Below are 22,634 nucleotides of genomic sequence, written 5' to 3'. Positions count from 1 at the left end.
ATAGATGATCAACTAGAGAGGAATACAAAGACTGGTGAGCTGAAGTGAAGACTCAATTGAGAACGTATAACTTAAATTTGTAGTGAACCCAGTCTTCAAACATGTGACTTTTTCTAGGAGAATTCATTCCATTTGTACTTAAGTACAAATAGAAAAAAAGTAGAGGATAGGAATAACCAGGGTTGGGGTTTGGCCAGTATCCATTGTGTTAAGTGAGATACAAATAGTATAATGGGAATCTTATGTTTCTTAATTGCCTATGAAAATAGGAGAATGGGTATCTTCAAGGTTCAGTGAGCATTTGTATGTCCAGATCACCTAACTTGGAGGGGTCTTCTAGGAGAAGACATTCTGAGCTCCCCTACCACATGGATGAGAGTAGCCTGTTTCCATTGTCTATATAGCTGGAATAGGTTGTGTCTTTAAAACTATGAGCTTGGAACATTCTAGACTCATATGAAGAGGTGGGGCTTCTCCTTATCAAGGCTAAGTCTTGTTAACACATCCTCTAGATCTCATTTCCTTACATCTCCTCCAAGAACCCTGGGACAGTCTGTCTTTCCAGCTATGTCCAAAAAAGGTAAAGGTCCTGTTCAGCATGGGTAATATGAACTTACCTTCCCCTGCTCCCCACTTTTAGGCCCTGTGGTCCCAAGAAATGGGCTTGGGGTTTTGTTCATCTCTATTTCATTTATCCTTTTCAGTTTTAAGCAAAGGTGGTGGAATCCGCGTTGGACCTAGACTCAAGCCATGTTGACCTTAGAGATAGGATTTTAGGCTAAATGTTGCTTCCAAGACCAGTAAAGAAGCCCTGAGAAGTCAGTTGTCTTGGAATCCAAGCCCTAGGCAGGCTTTGGAGTTGGAACTTGATGGGACTGTGCTATCTATATAGGAACTGAGTAAAGCTGAGAACCTGATCCCCCTTTCTTTTCCAGACACCCAGGTGGTGTAGGTCAAGATTATTCCCGCACATATTTTCGGGGGTGGGGGGGGAGGAACGATTATATATTTGTTCTTTGAAGTAAATATTCCATTAAAAAGGCTAATCTGACCATTAAGTAGCTAAAATGGATCTGGGGTATAGGATGAAACATAACATCTTGCTTTCAGATAGTGGGGGCCAGGGTGGTCACTGTAACAATAATTATAACTTCTGGGGCAGCTAGGTGACACAGCGCATAATGCACTGACCCTGGAGTCAGGAGGACCTGAGTTCAGATTTGGCTTCAGTCACTTGACACATACTAGTTGTGTGACCTTGGGCAAGTCACTTAACCCCAATTGCCTCACTAATTAATGATAATAATAATTACAACTTCTACATCTCTTTGTTACTTTTCAAACTTGTTACTTTCCACAACTTGTATCTCATTTGATCGCTTTACCTATGTCACATGACCTTGTGAAATAAGTTTGACATATTTTACTATCCCAACTTTACAATGGAGGAAACTTGAAAAACAGAGTTCAGTGACCTGCTCGGTTTTTCATAGTTAGCTCAAGAGGATGAATTAGAATCCAGAGCCACCTGGTCAGCCCTCTCTCTCTCTACTACCCCCACAGCTGCTTCTGTTAGCGGAATGAGAAAAGAGTTCCAGAAAAATCTCTGGAGCATATGTCAGACCACAACAGACTTGCCCTCCCTTTCAGCAAGTACCCAACTATGAGAGACTGACATTAATGTGTCTAATTTATGCGAAGAAGAAAATGAAACTTCAAAGTGCCTTGTTCAGAGAGAATTTTGGCTCCTAATACTACAGGGTTGGCTTTGGTTAGATTTCTCTAAATCTGAAGCTATGTGCTGCTGTGAGTAGGTGGAGGGGGGAACTATACTCAGGAATATATAGAACAGCAAGAAACAGTCTATTTTACTGGAAAAGAATCATTCATTCTATTGGTAGGACAACTCATCATTCCTTTCAAAGTGCTTTCACAGAAAGCATCTCCTCTGTTCATGACAGCCCTAGCTAGGGCTGGCTTTATATTGAGCGGACATTCTTCTACCCATTTATCAAGTGGGAAAAGTAGGGACTTTGAGAATAATGTGCCCAAAGCCATACAACTAATTAATAAGAGAATTACATCGTAAACTTGCAATATTATAATTCCAATTCTACCCACATAAAGCTCTTTGAAGTGTACCTACTTCTTGACTACTAGTCCACAGTTTTTCCACTTGAACACTTGATATCAAAAGAGATTATAACTGTAATAGAGTTTCAGGCCCTCTGGATGCAAAACCTTGATTAACTGAAACCCACCAAACAAGAACCTTTCTTCTTTTAGGAGAAAGAGCAACAGTTTAAGAAATCACAATTAATGTTTATGTAGCACTGTAAAGTTCACAAAGCAGGTTATATACATTAGCTCGCTTAAACCTCACAACAATCCTTTGGAGGTGGGTAATATAGTTATTATTGCCCCTGTTTTACAGGTAAGGAGACTGAGGTTCAGCTAAGAAAAGGGACTTGTCTATGGTCACAACAGCTATGAAATAGGGAGTTTTGCATCTGGGTTTTCTGGACTCCATGGCTATCATTTTAGCCACTGTTGTGTACAGAGAATACTGGTATCAAGGTGTTTGAACGAAAATACAACAACAACCCTTTGAGGCTATATCAATATGATAAGATCAGAGATTGAGGGTGTTCCCATGGAAGGGAACTTAGAGGTCATCTAATCTAACTCCTCTCATTTTTTAAATGAGAAACTGAGGCCCAGAGAGGTTAAATGTCTTGTTAAAAAATAATAAGTAGCAGTCAGAATTTGAACCCAAGTCAACTGACTCTAAATCCAACATTCTTTCCTCTATACTAGTCCTGATCAGTCTACGTTTAGCTCATACTTATTCCTTTTAAATTTCATCTTATTAGATTTGGCTCAACATTCCAGCCTGTTGAGGTCTCCTTTCAGGATCTTGACTCTGTCATCCAGTGTCTGAGCCATCCTTCTTCCCACTTTGGTGTCCTGTGTATCCAGTAAGTGTTATCTATGACTTCATCCAAGTCATTGATAAAAATATCAAACAGCTCAGAGCCAGGCACAGATTCTCAGGGCCCTCTTTTACAATCTCCTTCCAGGTTAATGACCGATTTTTTCATGACTATTCAGCAATACTTGGCCCACCTAACGACCCATGGTTACTGTGCTCTCAGTCATCATATAGAATCCCCTTCCTCACCATCACTTTCCAAATGCTTCCCCAAGGCTTTTTGATGCCTGAAACCCCCAACACTCCCATATAGACTCCACTATCAAATAAAAGAATTAAATGAGGCATTGTATATGAAAGCATTTTCCAAACTTAAGAGTTGGCCAGAATCTTTTTCCAATATCATTATTATCTTAAAAAGGAGAAGAAAATGTACAGAAAGGAAAGCCAAGATAGAGAAGGCAAAAACACCAACTGCATCATTTCCTCTAGTCTCCTTAGCACCTCTTTAAAGGAATTTGACACCTAGTCTCCCAAACAATTTAGTTCTGGAAACTTCATCTGAGTAAACATCTGAGAAACTTGCTGAGGCTAATAAAGGAACTTCTCAGAGATACCGTGAGGATGAATAGAAAATAAAAAACAGAAGCAAAGAGATCAGAAATGCCCAGGTGCTCTGCAAAGAGCACTGAATGAGGAAGAAGACCTGATTTTGAATTTACATTCCACTATTTACCATTTATAGTGCCATTGGAAAGTCACTTAATTTGGAAAGCCTCTTTGAGTCTTGGCTTTTTTATTTGTATAATGAAGGGAGTAGACTGGATAGAAGTTCTTAATCTGGACCTATGAACTTCTTTAAAATATTTTAATAATTGTATTTCAATATGATTATAATTTGTAATTTGTAAATCATGCATTAAAAACATTATTCTGAGAAAAGGTCCACCGACTACCTAAGGGGTCTATGTCACACACACACACACACACACACACACACACACACGAACCACAAGATTAAATGCCCTATAAGATCTCTTTTGTTGTTGTTGAGTCATTTCAGTCATGTCTGACTCTATGTCATCCCATTTGGGGTTTTCTTGGCAAAGATACTGGAGTGATTTGTCATTTCCTTCCCTAGCTCATTTTCCCAATGAGAAACTGAGACAAAACAGGTTAAATGATTTGCCCAGTAAGAGTGTGAGGTCACATTTGAACTCAGGTCTTCCTGACTCCAGACCTGGCACTCTATCCATGGTGCCAACTAGTTTCCCTGTAAGGGCTCTACTAGTTCTAAAATCTATGAGCCTGTGAATCATGGAGGAAACATCAAATACAAAGTGAACAGGCATCACAGTAATAGCTCATATTTATAAAGTGCCACTACTCATCAAGATAGTAAAAGTATTATTATCCTTATATTATAAATATATATTACATTTATCACATATTATATTATTATTACATTATATTATTATATATTACAAATAAGTAAACTGAGGCTCAGAGGGGACAAATGGCTTTGGTCAGAAAGCACCCTAAGCCCAGGCCTTCTGGCTCCGTCTCTCTTCTGGTTCTCAAGTCCAAAGCAACTTCTCCTTCACCATGCTCACTCAGAAATAGGATGAGTGGCTAAGCACTAGGAAGCACATCTTAGTCCCAGAAAGCTCCCCGCCCCACCCCCCAAAAAAGCTTAATAGCTTTCCATAAGTGTACCCTTTCTGCAAATGAAGTTATTTTGAATATATTTTGCAACTCTTTATCACCAGTGTCTCCATTTCTACATAACAAGTGTTTTGTTATAACCACATAACCAGATGTTTGCTTGTTTGTTTTACTTTAGCAGAAGACAGGGAGGGCTTTAGTAGTGAAATAAAGAATGTTGCTGGCGGGGGACCCTCATTCTTTCTTTTTTTTCCCCCGAACTAATTCCATATTCCCAGTCCCTCCTTCACACAAGGTCCCAGGTTCAGATCCTGGAAGATGTCCTCTCACTGACATGTCCTAGCCATCTTTTGAATCTCAGAAACAGATTAAATATGAAAGGAACAGGGGACTCAGGGTTTGGCTTGTTACCCCTTTATGCTCTGCTTCGAATGGGATGTTTGTTGGCTCCCATGAGCTGGAAGAAAAGAAGCTGGCTCTTTCAGCAGAGATGTCAGTAAAAATGACTTGGAACAGATAAATATGAAAAAAGCATGCTCTGCACTTGTCAGTCAATGACGCTCAGAATCACTCAGAAGGAAAAGAATGTTTGAAATGCAGCAGGCTTTCTAGAAAAGGAAATACTGAGCATGTAAAAAAAATCAATTCTTGCTTCAAAAAGTACTACGTGTATTTTTTGGAAGCTGTGCATAATAGTATGGTGTAGTGGAAAGAATAAGGGATTTGGAGATGGAACATCAGTGTTTGAAAGCCTGCTCAATCATTAACTAGCTATGTGGCCTTGGGCTAGTCAATTAAGTTCTCTCCTCTGTGGAAGAAGATAATTAGACTAGGTCAGTGGTTCTCCAAGTGTGATCTGGGGATCCTTAGTTGTCCCTGAGACCCTCTCAGGGGGCTGTGAGGTCAAAATTATTTTCATAATTATGCTAAGATACTCTATAATACCATAAACACAAATATAGTTAACCCATGTGAAAGTTCTTGGGGGTGAGAGTCAAAACTTTTTTAACAATATAAAAGTATCCTGAGACCAAAAAGTTTGAGAATTGCTGGATTAGATAATTTTTGAGGTCCCTTCCAGCTCGAAGAACCTACAGATAATTTGAGAGGAAAACAGCAAGGGAACAACTTAGATTCTAGACAGAAGTCAAACAGTGCCATCTAGTGCTGCAATTGATCAACAAGCTACTTTGCTGGTCAGGATGATTTTTTTCCTTTTATTGTGGAATGATGAGCAGTAAGGAAAGGAAGTGGGTAATGGCCTTTGTCACCAGGAATCTTGCCCTCTCTCTTTCACCACAAACACTTCCTCATTTGCTTACTGATGCCCTAAATGCCCTTAATAGGGACATTTGTTGCTGTTCAGTTGTTTCAGTCTTATCTGACTCTTTATGACCCTATTTGTAGTTTTCTTGCCAAAGATATTAGAGTAGTTTGCCATTTCTTTTTCCAGCTCATTTTACCAATGAGAAAATTGAGGCAAAATAGGGCAAAGTGACATTCCCAGGGCCACACATCTAGTAAATGTCTGAGGCCGGGTTTTAACTCAGGACTTCAGGCTCAGCACTCTATCTACTGTGCCCCCTCTAATAAAGAACAGGCCTTTTATTCCATCATTAGGGATATAGCTTAACCTGAAAATTCATCCACGTAACAATAAACAATGATAAATTCACATCAGGGTGCAAATGATTGATATCAGATCCTTTCTTAGGAGCTGAGTTCTGGAGAGAACTCATTGAAAACCTGAAAGGCATAATTTGTCAGAAAAAGTAATCTGGGCTGGCTAAAGACAAACTTAGAGGATGTCATGATTTCATTGAGAAAGACCCCCCCCCAGTGAGAATTTCCTCCAAGTACATATTATTATTTCCTTTCTTAATCTGTATGCCATGCAATATGACATAATACTGCATAGGCAAATACTCATAAGGGTTCTTCCTGCCGATGACTCTCTTTCCTCTTGGGAGCCAATCCAGAGGACCATGTTTCCAAGGATTGCATCTTTTAGGCTTCTCTGATCACTTCCCTGGATGCATCCAAACATGCACCACTCCATTTTCTTACCATCCATCCTGTTGTCATGTACATTACCAACCCTTATACTTTTCTCCCTCTGGAAGAATAAGGGATAGGGACTTGATTTATGATTTCTTGGCATAAGGAATTTCAAAGTAAGGGATTTCTCTCTATAGATGCAAGTCAACACCTTCTCTGCAACTTATACTCTTTGAGAGTTGCCTAGAGCACTGAGAGATAAAGTTGCACAGTTCACACCACTAGTTGTTAGAGGGAAGACTCCAGGTCTCTCTTGTTCTCCATTCTACCATGCTGTCTCTTAATCTCCAAGCTATATGAAACGAAAAGTTTCTGAAATATAGAGACCTAAGCAGGAGAAATCTATATCAAGTGAGAATAAGGTATATATCATCTCTGTCTTCCTGTTTACTACTACAAAGGATGTGACTATGTTCTAAAGAGGCTTTCAACAAGCCTACAGATGAATTTAAATCCCAATGCTTTTCATTAAATTAGAAAAAAATAATTCCTTTATCCACTTATACAGATGAATTTAAATGCCAATAGCTTTTCAATTTAAAAAAAAATCAGTTATTTATTCACTTGCTTAATAGCTTACAGAATGTTAATTTTTAAAAAAAAGTATATAACAAAACAGCAACATGTTCCAAGACTATTTTCCTGTAAACTCTTTTGAAAAAATGAGAATGAGATAATAAGAATAATAACAGGTAAGTTTCTGCCTTAATATGTTTATTTAACCATAAGAAGCATTCAGTAGGGTTATCAGCTTATTCCAGAATCATTTCTATTTGAATTCCATGGAACAAGATAGGAAGCATGATTTGGCAGTACTGGATCTGAAGTCAGGAAGATATGAGTTGGAATGTGGCCTTAGATACTTACTAGCTGTGTGACCTTGAGCAAGTCACTTAATCCTGTTTGCCTCAGGTTTCTCATCTGTGAAATGATCTGGAGAAGAAAATGACAAACCACTTCAGTATCTTTGCCAAGAAAACCTTAAAAGGGATAACAAAGAGTAGGAAGTGACTGAAACAGCTCAACAAAAACAAAAGATGTTGATAATGATGCCACTTAAATTCTTACGGCACCTTACAGTTTCCAAAGGGCTTTCACATCATTTTCTCATTTGATCCTCATGACAACATTGTGAGTTAAGTAGTCAAGGTATTATTACAGACAGAAAACCAAGAGTTTAAGTTACTTATCCAAGGTCATCTAAGTGACCAAATTGGGGAATAGAATCCTGGCAAGGAAGGAAATTCTGTTAAGTGGTAGAGCCGAAAGTACAATCCTGGTTTTCTTACTCAGATCACAACATTTTCTTGGCATATACTTCAACATTTATCAGATTTCTCTGTCAGGGAATATTTTTCTAATAAAATACAGCTTCCAACTACTTGACCTATTCCACCAGAATGACATCCTGCCATGAAGCCCAATCCCAAAGCTACTTCCCAACCACCAATACTGGGCTAACCACCAGAAATCCCTCCTGTGAAAACACTACAGAGGAAGTGTAATTCAAGAAAGAAAAGGAAAGAAGGAAAGGAAAAGAAGGCATGAAAGGAAGGAAAAAGGCAGGCAGGAAGAAAGAAAAGAATGAAGGGAGTAAGGTTCTTGACTTGAAAGACACTTCAACTCTGGTTCAAATTATGCCTTAAATACTTATTATCTGTATGATCTTGGGCAAATCACTTTTGTGTGCCTCAGTTTCCTCTTCTGGAAAATGAGAGGTTTGAATCTGATGACTTATAATATCCCTTCTATCTTCTTAGGTGGAACCACCCACCTCCCATTATGCTTTTTAACTGGTCTTCCAGCTTCAAATCTTTCCGTACTACTATCTGTCAAATCAGTTGCCAAAGTAATTTCCTAAAAGTGCAAATCTTATCATGTAATTCCCCTACTCAGTAAACTCTTAACAAACTGGTCTAACCCTGTCTTTTATTTCTTATGCTTTACTTTCCTCTATCCACTCTACAACCCAGGTGCACAGGCCCACTAATTGTTCCTCACACATAACACTCCATCTCTCAACTCAGTCTTTGCATTAGCTAGCCCCCATAATGGAATGGTCCTTCCTCATCTCTGCCTCTTAGATTTCCTGGTTTCCTTTAAGACTCATCTTAGACAGGACTTTCTTAGAAAGGATTTTCTTAATCCCCCACTCTCCACCAAATGTCTTAACCAAGAAATTGTAGCATGTGCAGTGGCCACAATCAGTTAAAACCATCTCAGTAAATGGGCTAAACCAGCTTGAGGGTAACCGGAAGGCCTCAAACTTGTCAGTGAGTTAGGGGAATATCTACCTGAGAATATGAAGACATCCCCTGGTAGAATGGGTGGATGAGAACAATCTGTTCCAATGCCCATAAAGTGGCTGAAGTAGGCTCTGTGGAGTGCTTAGAGCTTGTTCAGACATCAAAGATACCAAGGTCATCCACTGCATCCTGGGTCAGCAATCTTGTCTTCAGTCATGCTGTTCAATGTCAATGATCCTGGAAGAGAGAGTGAGGCTAATGATTCTATGCAACTCTGCCTCACTTAAATCCAAGTCAAGTCAAGATATAACCCCATGATGTCATTGGTCCTCTTCCAAAATAAAGGATGAACAACAACTTTCCATCTACTCTGCACATGTTACATTTATTTAGGTAGTTATGTACATGTCTGTCCTGTTGGACTGTGAGCTCCTTGAGGGTAGGGCCAGTATGTTTGTTTTTCTTTGCATCCCCAACACTTAGTACAGTGCCTGACACATAATAAGCTGATTAATTCTAATACCCAACCCAGATCTGCTCTTGGTTGGAATGATCTCTCTAAAAAAGAGAGAAATCAAGAAGGGGTAAGGAGGCAAAACCCCACAATTAACTGTAACCTTTCCTTAAAAAAAAAAAAAAGCCCATACCTGAAGAATGATTTTGTCTTACAGTAATCAGGTCAACTAATTCATCCCCTATTAATGAGACACAATTCAAGTCCCAAAAGTAATATCATGGAGTAGTGGATGGAGAACTGAACTTGAAGCCAGGAGGACCTTGGGTCAAATCATGCTCCAGTCACTTACTAGTGATATGGTCCTGAACTAGTCACTTAATCTCTAAGTGAGTAAGTTTTCATATCTACAAAATGGAGGAGAGGGGTTGAATTGGATGGCATCGGAGGTCCCTTCCAACTCCAAATCTCTGATTTTATGAACAAAGGCTCACTATCCTATAATATTAATATAACCAAAGAAATTCCCTGATCAACCTCCTCTCTACTCCTTGCCCAAAAGTTCACTAATCCCATAAGGCCATGTGCTGTTCTCCAACAACTACTTCTCACATTAATTTCTTTTTTTTTTTCTGAAGGCCTATTCACTGATAGTCTGAACTCAACAATTTTTTTTATTTAAAAAGCCAAGAACCCGACAAAGCTCAGTGTAATTAGAAAGACAGTGTTGAATTTAGAATCAAACACCTTGCATTCCATTCCTGACACTGTCATTTATGTAAACTTGGGACAGGTTATTTCATTTCTCAGTGCCTCAGTTTTCTCATTCATAAAACAAAAAGGTTGAATTGGATAATATCTAAGATCTCTTTCAACACTAACAATCCTATGGCCCTGCCATTAGAAATGTGTTGAATGCTTAACTGAAGACAACTCAACAAGGCAACACTTGTCATAGCAACTAAATATTATTGCCACCTCGCTCCAACCAAGGAAGGGGATTTAAAAATTCATTATATTTAAGGGTAAATAAATGGAGATTACATTATTTCCACAAAGTCACAAAAGACCTATTTGTTGGATTACTCATTTCTGCAGGATACTGGTTAAATATTTTTGGCATAATTCTAACCCTAGAAAGAATTGACACTCCTTATAAGGTTTCTAAAATAAACAGGAAATGCAATAGTACATGTGTACAGTGGTAGACTGTGCCTCAGAGCTATGGGATAGGAATATTTAAGGAAGATGTTATAGAGTAAGAGGTAACGCTGAAACAGATACCTGAAAAGGTGCTGCACCCTAATTCTGCCACACAGAAGGTACATAATGAATGTGCTTATTATGTTCAAACTGAGGGAAAACTCTGTGCAAAGGTGTGGGGGAAATGCTGTGGGTGTGGATTTTTTGTTTTATTTTTTTTAATTACACATATATATGTATGTATACACATATATGTATATATATATGTATATTGCCTAAATACCCCATGTCCTCCTTCTCCCCTCTCTGAGAGTCATCCTTTATAACAAATAATATTTTTAAAAAGAGGAAGAGAAAAAAATTGGTAAAAGCAATCAATACATTTAAAAAGAAAAAAAACTGAATATACATATAATATTCCTTGACTGTGGACCCCCCCCCCCAACCTCAGCAAAGGAGTGAGAGAAGGTGTCACCTCGTTCTTCTTCTTGTGATTTTACAACTCATTTTTTATTTTTAGTAGTGGCTGTTCTTTCCATTTTTTAAAATAAAATTTTATTGATAGCCTTTGGTTTTACAGCAACTAAATTTCTCCTGATGTCTCTCCCCATCCCCTCCCAGAGAACCAACCCATATAACTAAGACTATTTTAAGGGGGAAAAATAATAACGAGAAAGAAGAAGAAGAGAAAAATCAGTAAAACCAATTATTTTTTTGAAAAAAATAGTATGAAAACATATACAAGATCCCACACTTGAGGACCTCGTGCCTCTTCAAACGAGAGGGAGAAGATGTCTTCTCATATCACTTCTTTCGGACCAACGAGGTCATTCTAATTTCAGAGCATTCAGACTTACTGGTCTTGTCGCTAACATTCTCTTCATTTACATTGTTTTTATTGTACATTATTTTACTGGCTCCTGCTTTCTTCACTTTGTATCAGCATTCTCATATTTCTCTGCATTCATCATACTCATAATTTCTTACATCACAGCAGTATTCGACTACATTGATGTCCCGCAAGTTATTTAGTCATTACAGAAAACAATAGGCATTTATTTTGTTTCTTAGTTCTTTGCTACCACAAAAAAGCACTGCTACAAATATTTTTGTATCTACGGGGCCTTGCTTTTCATTAATGGTCTCCTTGGTCTGGTATATGCCTACAGTGGAATCTCTGGGTCAGAGGGCATGGACATTTTGGCCACTATATTTTCATACTTCCAAATTGCTCTCCAAAGTGGTTGTGCTAATTCACCAGCAATGAATCAGTGCACCTATCCTTCCACAAACTAATGGAGACTATTGCATGAATTATCAGATGTATGCACGTGTTGTGTGGCTTTGTCGAGCTTTATTCTCTTTCATTTTTTAATATATGTTAGAAGGGAAGACTTGTGGAGTGAAGGATGGATAGATAGATACACAGATAGATATATACATATATATGTATAGATGTATAAATATATGTATGCAAACATATAAATATATTTGGAAATGAAGGTAATATGAAAACAAAAGGCAGCAATAAATAATTTTTAAAAGAAATAGAGGGGAAACAAACAACCAAAAAATCCCAATTAAGTGAAGGTTGCACTGAGGTGGATTCCAGTTAAGCATAGCATTACCATATATCTAATTCTAAGTCTTCAGGCCCCTCAAAGTTAGTTAAAGCACAGTGCTTAAGCTACCCCTACCAATATGATTCATTCACACATTCATTAATTCATTTATTCAATGATCAGCACTTATTATGTACAAAGCACCTTGTCAAGAGCTGGGCACCATTAAAGCATACTTTCTGATTTCCCTGACTGTTCTATCCTCACACAATAGTAGTAAAAGTATCCTGCGCCTAGCCACTAGCCACATTTACCCTAGGAAACTTCTAGCCACTGAAATTCTGTGTCTGAAATGAAATGATGTTCAAAATGAGCAATCTGGGGATTGAGTAGAAGTCACTCAAGATATACCACATTTTCTCATGAAAGAAATTTATGATGAGCTCATTAACCTTTATACATATCATCTCTCTGAATGACTTCCTGCCTCCAGATCTAACTGAGAAATAACCTCTCACCAGACCACCCAGTTCTAAACTGATGAGAATTACTTTCAACTTAGGCCAGCATATGCCTCAAGGGGGAAAAAAATGTTCTACATTTTCCCAAACCTAACAGATTCTTTTTCTCTGGAGCAAAGGAACCAAATGTCGATTATTTTGTAGATTGTATCACCTTTTGGATTATGGTCATAGGACATTTGGTTTTAGTTAATGTTCCTAACCATCCCAGCCAAAGTCCTCACAGGTCGGAGGATAATAGATTTAAGGTTGGAAGTCACATAAGAGATCACTGAGTCCAGGCTCTCCCATTTTATAACTGAGGAAATGGAGGCCCTGAAAGACAAAGTGACTTGCCCAAGGTCACACAGATCTAGGATATAAACTTAGTTCCTCTAACTTTTCAAATTTAGCATTATTCCTACTAAACCACAATCCTTTGTGTATTTCATTTTATTACAGAACAGCCCCTGCCTATCATCAGAGGCAGATTACTCTTGATAGCTGATAATTACTAAAGAACAAAGTCAAGCCATTTAAACTATCTGTGCCCCCATTTTCTCATCTTTAAAATGAGGGGGCTGGAGCAAAAGAGCTCTTCTAGGGTGACTTCCAACTCTATAATTCTATAATAATTTCAAGGGCTCTTACCTATGTATAATTGAAATTAAAGTTACATTGCTATACTGTGCTTGCATCATGTTGGAAAACTGAGAGATGCAGCAAACTGATAAATGTGCCAGCAATGCACACCCCTCTCCTACCCTCATGATACTGCAGGCCTGTTATTTAAAAATTTCCTTCTTTTCTTTCAGTAAACATATTTGAAAAGCAGCTTATCCAACCTAAAAGACACAATTCAACAAACATTTATTGAGAATTTCCTGCTAAGATGCTCCTTGAATTGGGGGGAAAAGAGGGTCAGGCCATCTAGCTCTCATATAGTTAATCTAGCAAAAACCTTTAAAATTCACACCAGACTGAACAGTGATCAAGAAATACAATGAGAAACTAAAGCAAGTGACATCTTTCTTTTAACCCAAAATTGTACAAAAAATCAGTCAGAAAGCCACGGACAGTAGGAAAAGAAGCCCCTCCAGCAAAGTGAGTGCAAGCCCAACAGGAGACAATCCATGTGTATATCTTGTAAGGCTCTGTGCCTGGAGGTAGCAAGAATGGAAAGCCCCAGGACAGTTAGAAAGACAGAGTAGGGACATTGTAAGCCCTGGGGGAGCATCATCAAGCTTGATACCCCAAGCCCAGGGGCTTTAAAATCCCTAACACTCTGTTCTGAAACACCAGAGAGCACCTTGTAGATACAGAGCTCTGAGCCTCAATGATGAGGGTTAGGGGGAGGCCTACCTCCAGGATATGGAGGTCAGCACAAAAATCCAGGGGACCCAGGATCAGCCCAAGTCGGGCCAACTACCTCCCAAGAAGCTCTACAGGGGATGGAGCCTGGCTTTGACCCAAAGTCCCAGTTCAGGAACAAAAGCGGAAGAGATAAGGAAATCAAAGAAAACTCAGAGAAGTATGAGAAATTATTACAAATTTAACTCTATAATAACTATAAGCTCAGACTCAAAGGAAAAATTGGATTTTCTGTAAGTACTGTAAGAATACCTAGAAGAAATGAATGAAGCAAGAGATGAAAATTGAAATCAAAACTCTGGAAGGACTATACGTAGCTGTGATAGGACTAATATCTACTAATGTTTCCCACAAAACAAGATAGGCTCACCCTTCCTCTTTCCCTTCTGTAATAAGGATTCATTTCCCCTAAAAGAAGAAAAAGCAGTCCTGGGACCTGACTTGTCCTTGTTTCCCAGATGCATTTTCCTGGTCACTTAAGGGCATAAAAAGTTCCAAAACCCACATTCTGTCAGAGTCCCTTAGAGTTGGTGAATTTCTGAATATATGAATTGCTATGTCCTTAACCATATCCTGCACTTATGACCAGAAATATTTCCATATAGAATCAAATGAGGGCTAGCATCCAGAAAAGCAAAGTATCCCTGCATCTTTGATGCATAGCCTCACCGTGTTGGAGTAAACTTCTTTTTAATTAACTATTAAATGATGTATGTTTCATTTCACCCCAACACTGAACCTTAATTAAGAGTTAGCTTAGTGCTGCCTCCAAAAGTAACTTCAACAAGAAAGTGGTAAATTTTACCTAAGATATAGGGTCTCTCAAAACTAGAATAGAGCAAATATAAATCAATGATTCCATGAAACAGCAAGAAATATTAGAACAAAAGCAAAAGATTGAAAAATGGAAGAAAATGTAAAATAGTTATATCAAAAATGTCAGATCTAGAAAATGGGTCAAGGATAGATCATCTAAGAATCACTGGGCTTCCTGAAAATTCTCATTAACAAAAATCTTTGAGTTTATATTTCAAGAAATCACAAACAACAAATCACAAACGATAACTGCCCATTTATACAAATATGTAAACTGCCCAGATATATATATGTATATATATACATATCTTGCATATGCAATATATACTCTATACATATGCATATGCAAGATATGTATATATATATATATCAGTTGCTCGGGGCAAAGTCAAGACAGAAAGAATCCACTGATTATCTATTGAAAGGAATCCCGCCCCCAAAAAGCCTCAGTAATGCCAGGGCCAAAATCCAGAGTGCCCCCTTAAAAGAAGGGGGGTAGGTGGGTAAGAAAGACCACAAACATCCAAAAAGAAGCAAACCAAGGAACTACAGTCAGAATCACATAAGACCTGGCAGCTCCTACTAAAAACCAGAGGAAATCTTGGAATATGATATTCTGAAAGGCACAAAACAAAGACTTCTATAGCCAAGAATAACTTACCCAGCAAAGCTGAATATAATCCTAAAGCGGAAAAAATTGGATCTTTAATGGAATAGAGAACTTTCTAGTACTTCTGATAAAAAAAGACCAGGGAGAGTAGGAATTTTTCAATACAAACACCAAAGAAAACCTAAAAAGTTTCTTAAAACCTTATATTTATTTAAGCTGTTGAAAGGAGATATATGATGATACAGTGCTAACATTCTAATCGGATAGAAGAAGCAAGTGTCTATTCAGAAACTTGATGTCTTCAAAAGTTATTGAAGGAATTAAATTACAAAAAATAAGTAACAGAGGTCCTGGGGGTGGGTTGATTCTGTCTGAGGTTCTTAAGAGGGTAAAGAGAAGGAGAGGTAAAAGGAATATATTAACGTAGAAAGAAGGAAGGGATGGAACTTACTTCCCATTTCTCATAACTGGGGTACATGAGAAGAAGAATATACAAACAAAAAGGAAGGAATGAGGTATGGGACACAGGAATACGCTAAACTTCATAGGGAAACAAGTGGTGGCAGAGGAAAAATTAAGAGGAAGGATAATACTGGTGAAGAAATAGCTTCAAGCAAAACTACCTGTTCTTGAAGGGCACATTAAAAAGAGGGGAACAAAAAAAAAAAAGGAAGAAGAAAAACCTTCTTTTCCTTTCTCTTTCAATCTATAACTATCTCCATCTCTGTCTCTGTCTCTGTCTCTCTCCCTCTATATGTGTGTGTGCCTTTTTTTTTTTTTGATCAATCTAATTCTAGCCTCACACCCCTCCTGAAAATTGAGAAAATAGCTCCTCCCCGACCTGCTAAGATGCTGGTAGTAGAGGTATTGATTGTGCTTATCTCTCCTCCTGTCCCTAGAGGTAGGCTGCATGTCTCAGATCATTTCTACTTATATAACCAAGTCACATATATGCATCTAGGTCTCCATGTGAACATATGTATCTTACATGGGAACACCTGTATCTTACATAAATTATAGACAAAACTTAACAAATTAGGAAAATAAATCCACTTTTTTAAAAATAACCATAGGTCAGTGATGTCACGCTCAAGTAGAAACAGGGACCATTAATCTCTACATAAGGATTCTTGTGGTTTGCATATTGACAGTTTTAAAATGTGATATTATCTATGTTTCATTGTATTTTTATTTATTCTGTTAAATATTTCCCAATTACATTTTAATCTTGTTTGGGTCACATTTGGGAATGTTGTGGGCCATGTTTGCCACCTCTGACACAGACTACATTTCAAAGATAAACAACTTAAAAAAAAAAAAATCTTCCAGCTGGGCAGAATGAATCAGAAGGTAAGAGTAAATTAACTCTTTACACTCTTGCTTTCTTGGACTAAATATCCTGCAAAGTATAGATGCTTTGCAAAAACAACACATAATAATCTAAATATCTAGGTCAATTTTCAAGTAATCTCTATCCACTGGGTCAAAATCTGATGCAAGAAATTACCTTACGATTCTGGAAAAGAGGATCTGTGTAGATTTATCGTTATGTTCCTAATGCCTAGAACAACACCTTGCACAGAGTAGATAGGTATTTAAGGAATACTGAGCTGAATTGAACAAGGCCTCTAAGTCACTAAAAAGTTTTTCATAAAGTCATTGGACTTTTCAGAAAAAGTCATCAAATTAAAACCTTATTGCCTCTTATTTAACATACAATCTTCAGCATGCTGGGTGACCTGGTTTCCCAGAGATTACAAGCAGAAAACTAGTAATCTAGTGAATTATGCACAGTAAAAAAAGTAAAAGTAGCAGCCCCAAAGTCCAAGGAGATGAAAACTTAAAAGTAGACAGATCTTATCCAGTACAACAAAGGATATTCCTAGGATGAGCTGGAGTCATCAAGAAAAGATAAAATTATATTTAGCTTACTCAGGAATAAAGGGAAGTGCATGGTACATTTAGAAGGATTTCCACCAATTATTTCCATCCAGTCTTGGTGTTCCTTCTCTCCTCAAATTACAGTACATCTATTTTTCTGAATACTCAAGACAGTGCCAACAGAAGTAAGCAACCTGAGGAAGGAATTGTTGCTTTTTTTTTGTCTTGGTAACTCCAGAACCTAGTACAGTTTCTTCTACATGGTAAACACTTGATAAATGTTTGTTGAATTAAACTGAATTATTGAATTGGAAAAAAAAAGCTCTATTTTTTTTTTAAACTTTGCATTTGATGTGCAAAGTAACTTTAGTTACTTAAAAATTTCACTCAGGGGAATAGCAGATTACTCAATGATACTGAAGAAATGACAGTATGCTTTGTTTTCCAAGACATTAAAAGCAACTCCAATCCCACCTAGCTTGTTCTTTCTCCATCTAGTCAAGATGCCAATGATCCAGCAGCTGTTACCACTCAAGTGCGCCATGAACCCTCGGAAAGACACAGTCTAACAAGTCTTGCTGCCAGTAGGAGCCTGCCTGTGAGTGAGGGATTACATAGGCTTGCCATCCAAATACACCAATGGATCCAGAGTGGTCTACAGGCAGCCAGCCAAATATCTTTCCAATCTTTTCACAGGGTGTAACTCTCTCTCCTCTCTGTCTGTGTGTCTGTCTGTTGGTCTTCCTCTCTCTCTCTCTCTCTCTCTCTCTCTCTCTCTCTCTCTTTGTCTCTGTCTGTCTGTCTGTCTGTCTCTCCCTCGCCCCTTCTCTCCTTACTATCTTTATCACTCAAGTGAAAAGTAAATGTCCAAAACAGGGAATTAAGACCCCTCTGTCTAGGAAGAGGGTGTGACAAACTCCAGAGTAAGTCAACAAATGCTTAGTGAGGGTCCACTGAGTACACTTAGACTTGTGCTAGGTCCTATGGGGAATAAAAGGGAAGGTAAGACACTTTCTGCCCTCAGAGAGAGTATGCTCATGCTTTGAGTGAGAAAAACAACACATGCATAACATAAAATGATTAGTAAACACTCATTAGAAGCAATCAATTAATACTTACTGAGCATATACTATGCACCCTTGTCTGTTTTAATTGCTGCAAAGGACACAGGACAAGATAGTTCTTAGTTATCTGCATTTATTTGATAATTGAAAAGAAAAGACTAATATATGTGAGCCTTACAAGACTTAGAATTTAAAAGGTGTACTTGTAAACTCAAAGTGCTCTAAGAGTAGGAATTGAGAGAAGAGAGATTCAGGTTTTCAGGGAAGGCTTCATGAATGAGGTGGGGCTTGAATTGGGCCTTTAATGATGAGTTTGGTTGGGATAATTAAGCAGGGCAAGGTCTGGCATATCAAACCTGAGGGAAGGCACAGCTTCGTTTTTCATGTGACATGAAGGAGTGAGGAGGTCAGCCTGACTAGAAAAGATGGGATAGATGAGAGGAGAATGGAGGAAATGGTGAGAAAAATCTAAAAATGGGGTGTTTTTCTTACAAAAACATTTCCAAATTGTTTTGTAAAGGCTCTATTCTGGTACATAAAATCACAGTTTAGTGTTGGAAGGAACCTGTGGTCCAACTCCCTCACTTTATAGATGAGGAAACTAAAATTCATTGAGATGAGATCATTTATTTGTCCAAGACCACAGAACTAGTTTGTGCCAGAACCAAGGCTAAAATCTAGGTCCTGTAACTTCCAAGTCACTGCTCTCTTTACTACTCACTCGTTACCTACCTTCATTTTCTGAGACAATATGTTTTGTTATAAATCTTCCATACATGGCCTCCCAAAAGCACTGGAGATCTCCTTCTTCTTGTTCTTTTACTATCTTTGGCATATTGTGGTAACGCTCCCATTTTCTACCTGTTTTTCTCTTATTCTTATAATATGATTGGCTACCTCCTTTTTTCTGGTCATACAAATTTTTGATGGTATTTTATGTCACTCACATAGATGACTTCATCACTGTAGCTTACTTATACCCATTATGCCTCTTTCCATTGCCCTTCAGATTTTTTTTTATAATTTTGAATCTCTAAGATTGTTATTTTTTATGATGCACAGACATATATCATCCTAGGGTGAATACATTTTAAAGAGATGGACTTTTTGCATAAGCAATTAATTAGAAATCATTCAAAGTCCTATGAAGATGAATGTAATACAGCTGTCTCTTTAATGGGTTCAGTTTATTGTCCATCAGCAGAGCCTGTACAAGATATACTCTCTTTCTCTTCTCCCCCCCGCCATCAGTGAACTTGACAGCCCTCCTGCTGAATATCAAAATCTAAATAATTCTTTTTAAAAAAAATTCACTTTGTGGTTTTCATTTTGGATGGTTAGAAAAACTCAAATTTCTGCAGATTTCACAAGGGAGACAATAATATTCCAGGGTTCAATGCAACTACAACATCTACAAAGCAAAGCACTCAGAAAACCTTAGAATCAATAGGAAATCCCTCTAAGACTGTGTATAACTTTAAAAACAAGTTTTATCGATGCTTTTGTATTTTCAAGTCCATTGCTCACCGTCACTCCCCAATAACTCTTATCACCTTAGAATTCTTTATTGTAACAAAAAAGAAAAGAGCAGGTGACTCAGGATTGAAAATTATCAGGGTGCGAACATCAAGACCAAGGTGGGAAAAGACAGTGTGCCTTGTTAAATTCGTTAATTATATGATCAACTATGCAGGGAGGAAAGACCAGAGTAGGGGTGATAGACTAGGAGAACAGAGTAACAAGAAGGCAGCAGAAGTAACAATGAGAAAGAACAAGAAGGGGAAGAAGTAAGGAAACTAGGACAGAACATTGCAATTAGATCATTTCAAGAGTTTAAGAAATAGGAGGTAGAACAGTTTCAATTGTGGCCAGTATAAATTTCTTCTGTACTTACTTGGCCAGCTCCAGTTGTCATTCCTGACTCTTTTAAGTGCCAATGGCACTTGCATAGGGCTTTGGATATGGTGTTGGTAGAGTGGAAATGTCTCACTGTTATCAATAATGAAAATAGATTACTATAAATATGCCAGCAGATATATTCCATTTTGTAGGTACATTCCTCCCTTTACAATTCTATCTACAAATGTTGTAGAAATGATATGTGTGTTTGTCCTTCATTGCTGAAGAAAACCAAGCCATCAGAGAAATGATGACATGACTTGGCATTTGACTTTGTTTTGAGTGAGGGAGGGCTGTGCAGGTCACCAGTCTCACTTCTCCTTCAGAGTCATCTGAATCCAGTGACCAGATACTCATCTGGATGACTGGAGATGACCCAAGATGAGGCAATTGGGGTTAAGTGACTTGCCCAAGGTCACATAGCTAGTGAGAGTTAAGTGTCTGAGGTGAGATCTGAACTCAGGTCTTCCTGACTCCTACACTGGTACTCTATCCACTGCACCACCCAGCTGCCCTAGAGATGATATAGCTTAACTGGGATTCACATCAAAATCTCTGAAGACTCATCCCATACTTTTTCCTCTATACCACTATAGTTATATGGATACATAATGTTTTTCTCCTTCCTCTAATAAATGCTTTTCCTTATCTCTCAACTTCCTAAGTATAGACCACATAAAGATTAGCTAAGTACAGGGCTGATTGCATAGTGAGGTACATTATAAAGGTTTCCCCCTCTCTAAATATCTCGCTCCTCACCTAATATGGCTTTGAAATTAGAGACTTTTGTGTTAAAATGCAACTACCTCTAGAAGGGATAACAGAAACTGTTATCAGCTGTTAAGTTAATTCACTCTAGGATTTTATACTTTCTGCTTTAACAGGTTGCTGAGAGTTCACCACATGAGACACATAGTAGGCCAGTTCTTAATTAGGAGAAAGTTGAGATAGAGGTCTAGAGTTAGATCTGTACTTCCGGGGTAGGGGGTGGGGGTGTGTGTGTGGGATAAGCAGGATAACTCAAGAAGGATTTAATTAAGCATCTGCTATGTACCAGGGACTGTTAAGTGTTGAGGCTACAAAGAAAGAGAAAACATAAACAGAGAGAGAGAGAAAGATAGAGAGAGAGAGAGAGAGAGACAGAGAGAGAGAGAGAGAGACAGAGAGAGAGAGAGACAGAGAGAGAGAGACAGAGAGAGAGAGACAGAGAGAGAGAAAAAGAGAGGGAGAAAGGGGAGAGAGAGAGACGGAAAGAGAGAGGGAGAGAGGAGAGAGAGAGGGAGAGAGGGGGGAGAGAGAGAGAGGGAGAAAGGTGAGAGAGGAGAGAGAGAGGGAGAGGGGGGGAGAGAGAGAGAGAGAGAGAGGGAGGGGGGGAGAGAGAGAGAGACTGAGAGAGAGAGGGAGAGAGGAGGGGGGGGGAGAGAGAGAAGAGACAGACAGACAGACACAGAGACAGAGAGAGACAGAAACAGAGACAGAGAGAGAGACAGAGAGAGAGAGTCCCTGTCCTCAGAAAGCTCACAAACTAATGGTAAAGACACATACAAACAACCATCTACAAATAAATACATACAGGAAAACTTGGAGGTAATCTCAGAAGGAAGGCACTAATATTGAGGATGACTGGAAGCTACTTTTTGCAGAAGGTGGTGTTTTAGTTATGAGTCGGAAGAAGCCAAGAGAGATAAGAAGAGAGTGCGTTCGAGACATGGGTAACAACTGGCACAAGAGACGGACTGACTTTTTAAAAGAACAGCAAAGATCAGACAGCACCCCAAACCTGACTATGCCATACTTATCACACAGGACCCTGACTATGCCAGATTAGTCGCTTCAGGTAGACTGCTAACTTCAGCAAAACCTGTTTTACCCGGATAGTGTAGTGCAATAAAAGAAGTATTTCCCATAGTCGTTCGTCTTACTCTTTTCCAGTCTCAGGTCTTCCCAGTCCCATTGTCTGAAGATGACCTTGAGTCCTACTTTCTGAGATGAAGACCTCAGGTCATCCAATCTGAGTTTGCTGAACCTTTTACCTTTTTACCCCTGAACAACCGTCCCAGTTCTGGGGTTTTCTTTTTTCCTTCCGACCTCACATGGCACTTGGTAGCTCTCTGCAGTTCTTAGAAGTGCTATTTTGTACTACAGTTATCTGTGTAGCCACTAGCGTGAGTCCCTTGTGTCAAAGATATTTATTGAACTGAAAATCTCAAACTTTAGTCCTTAGTCTTTTAGTCTTTGCAAAGCCCTGACTTTCCAAAAGCCTGCATAGCATTTTTTCAATAAGTACTATTGAACAAACTGGACTTCCCTGGTGGACCCTAACCTCCAAGAGACTTCTCGTCACCTTCCCTCGGACTCTTGTCCCCGCCCCTC

The 22,634-nt window shown here is 38.5% G+C and overlaps 1 long non-coding RNA gene across 1 annotated transcript; it reads right to left on the bottom strand.

The window, feature by feature from the left end:
• Positions 1–7,352: 7,352 nt before the first annotated feature.
• Positions 7,353–22,626, bottom strand: LOC140509239 (uncharacterized). The gene is made up of 3 exons (XR_011968603.1): positions 22,295–22,626; positions 8,950–9,138; positions 7,353–7,588 (listed from the first exon to the last, which is right to left on the bottom strand). It is a non-coding gene; the product is annotated as an uncharacterized lncRNA (long non-coding RNA).
• Positions 22,627–22,634: the final 8 nt, after the last annotated feature.

The sequence above is a fragment of the Notamacropus eugenii genome, chromosome 5 (assembly GCF_028372415.1).
Source record: "Notamacropus eugenii isolate mMacEug1 chromosome 5, mMacEug1.pri_v2, whole genome shotgun sequence".
NCBI lineage: Eukaryota > Metazoa > Chordata > Mammalia > Diprotodontia > Macropodidae > Notamacropus > Notamacropus eugenii.
The sequence above is the reverse complement of the archived record's forward strand: the minus strand, read 5'-3'. Positions and strand labels throughout refer to the sequence as shown.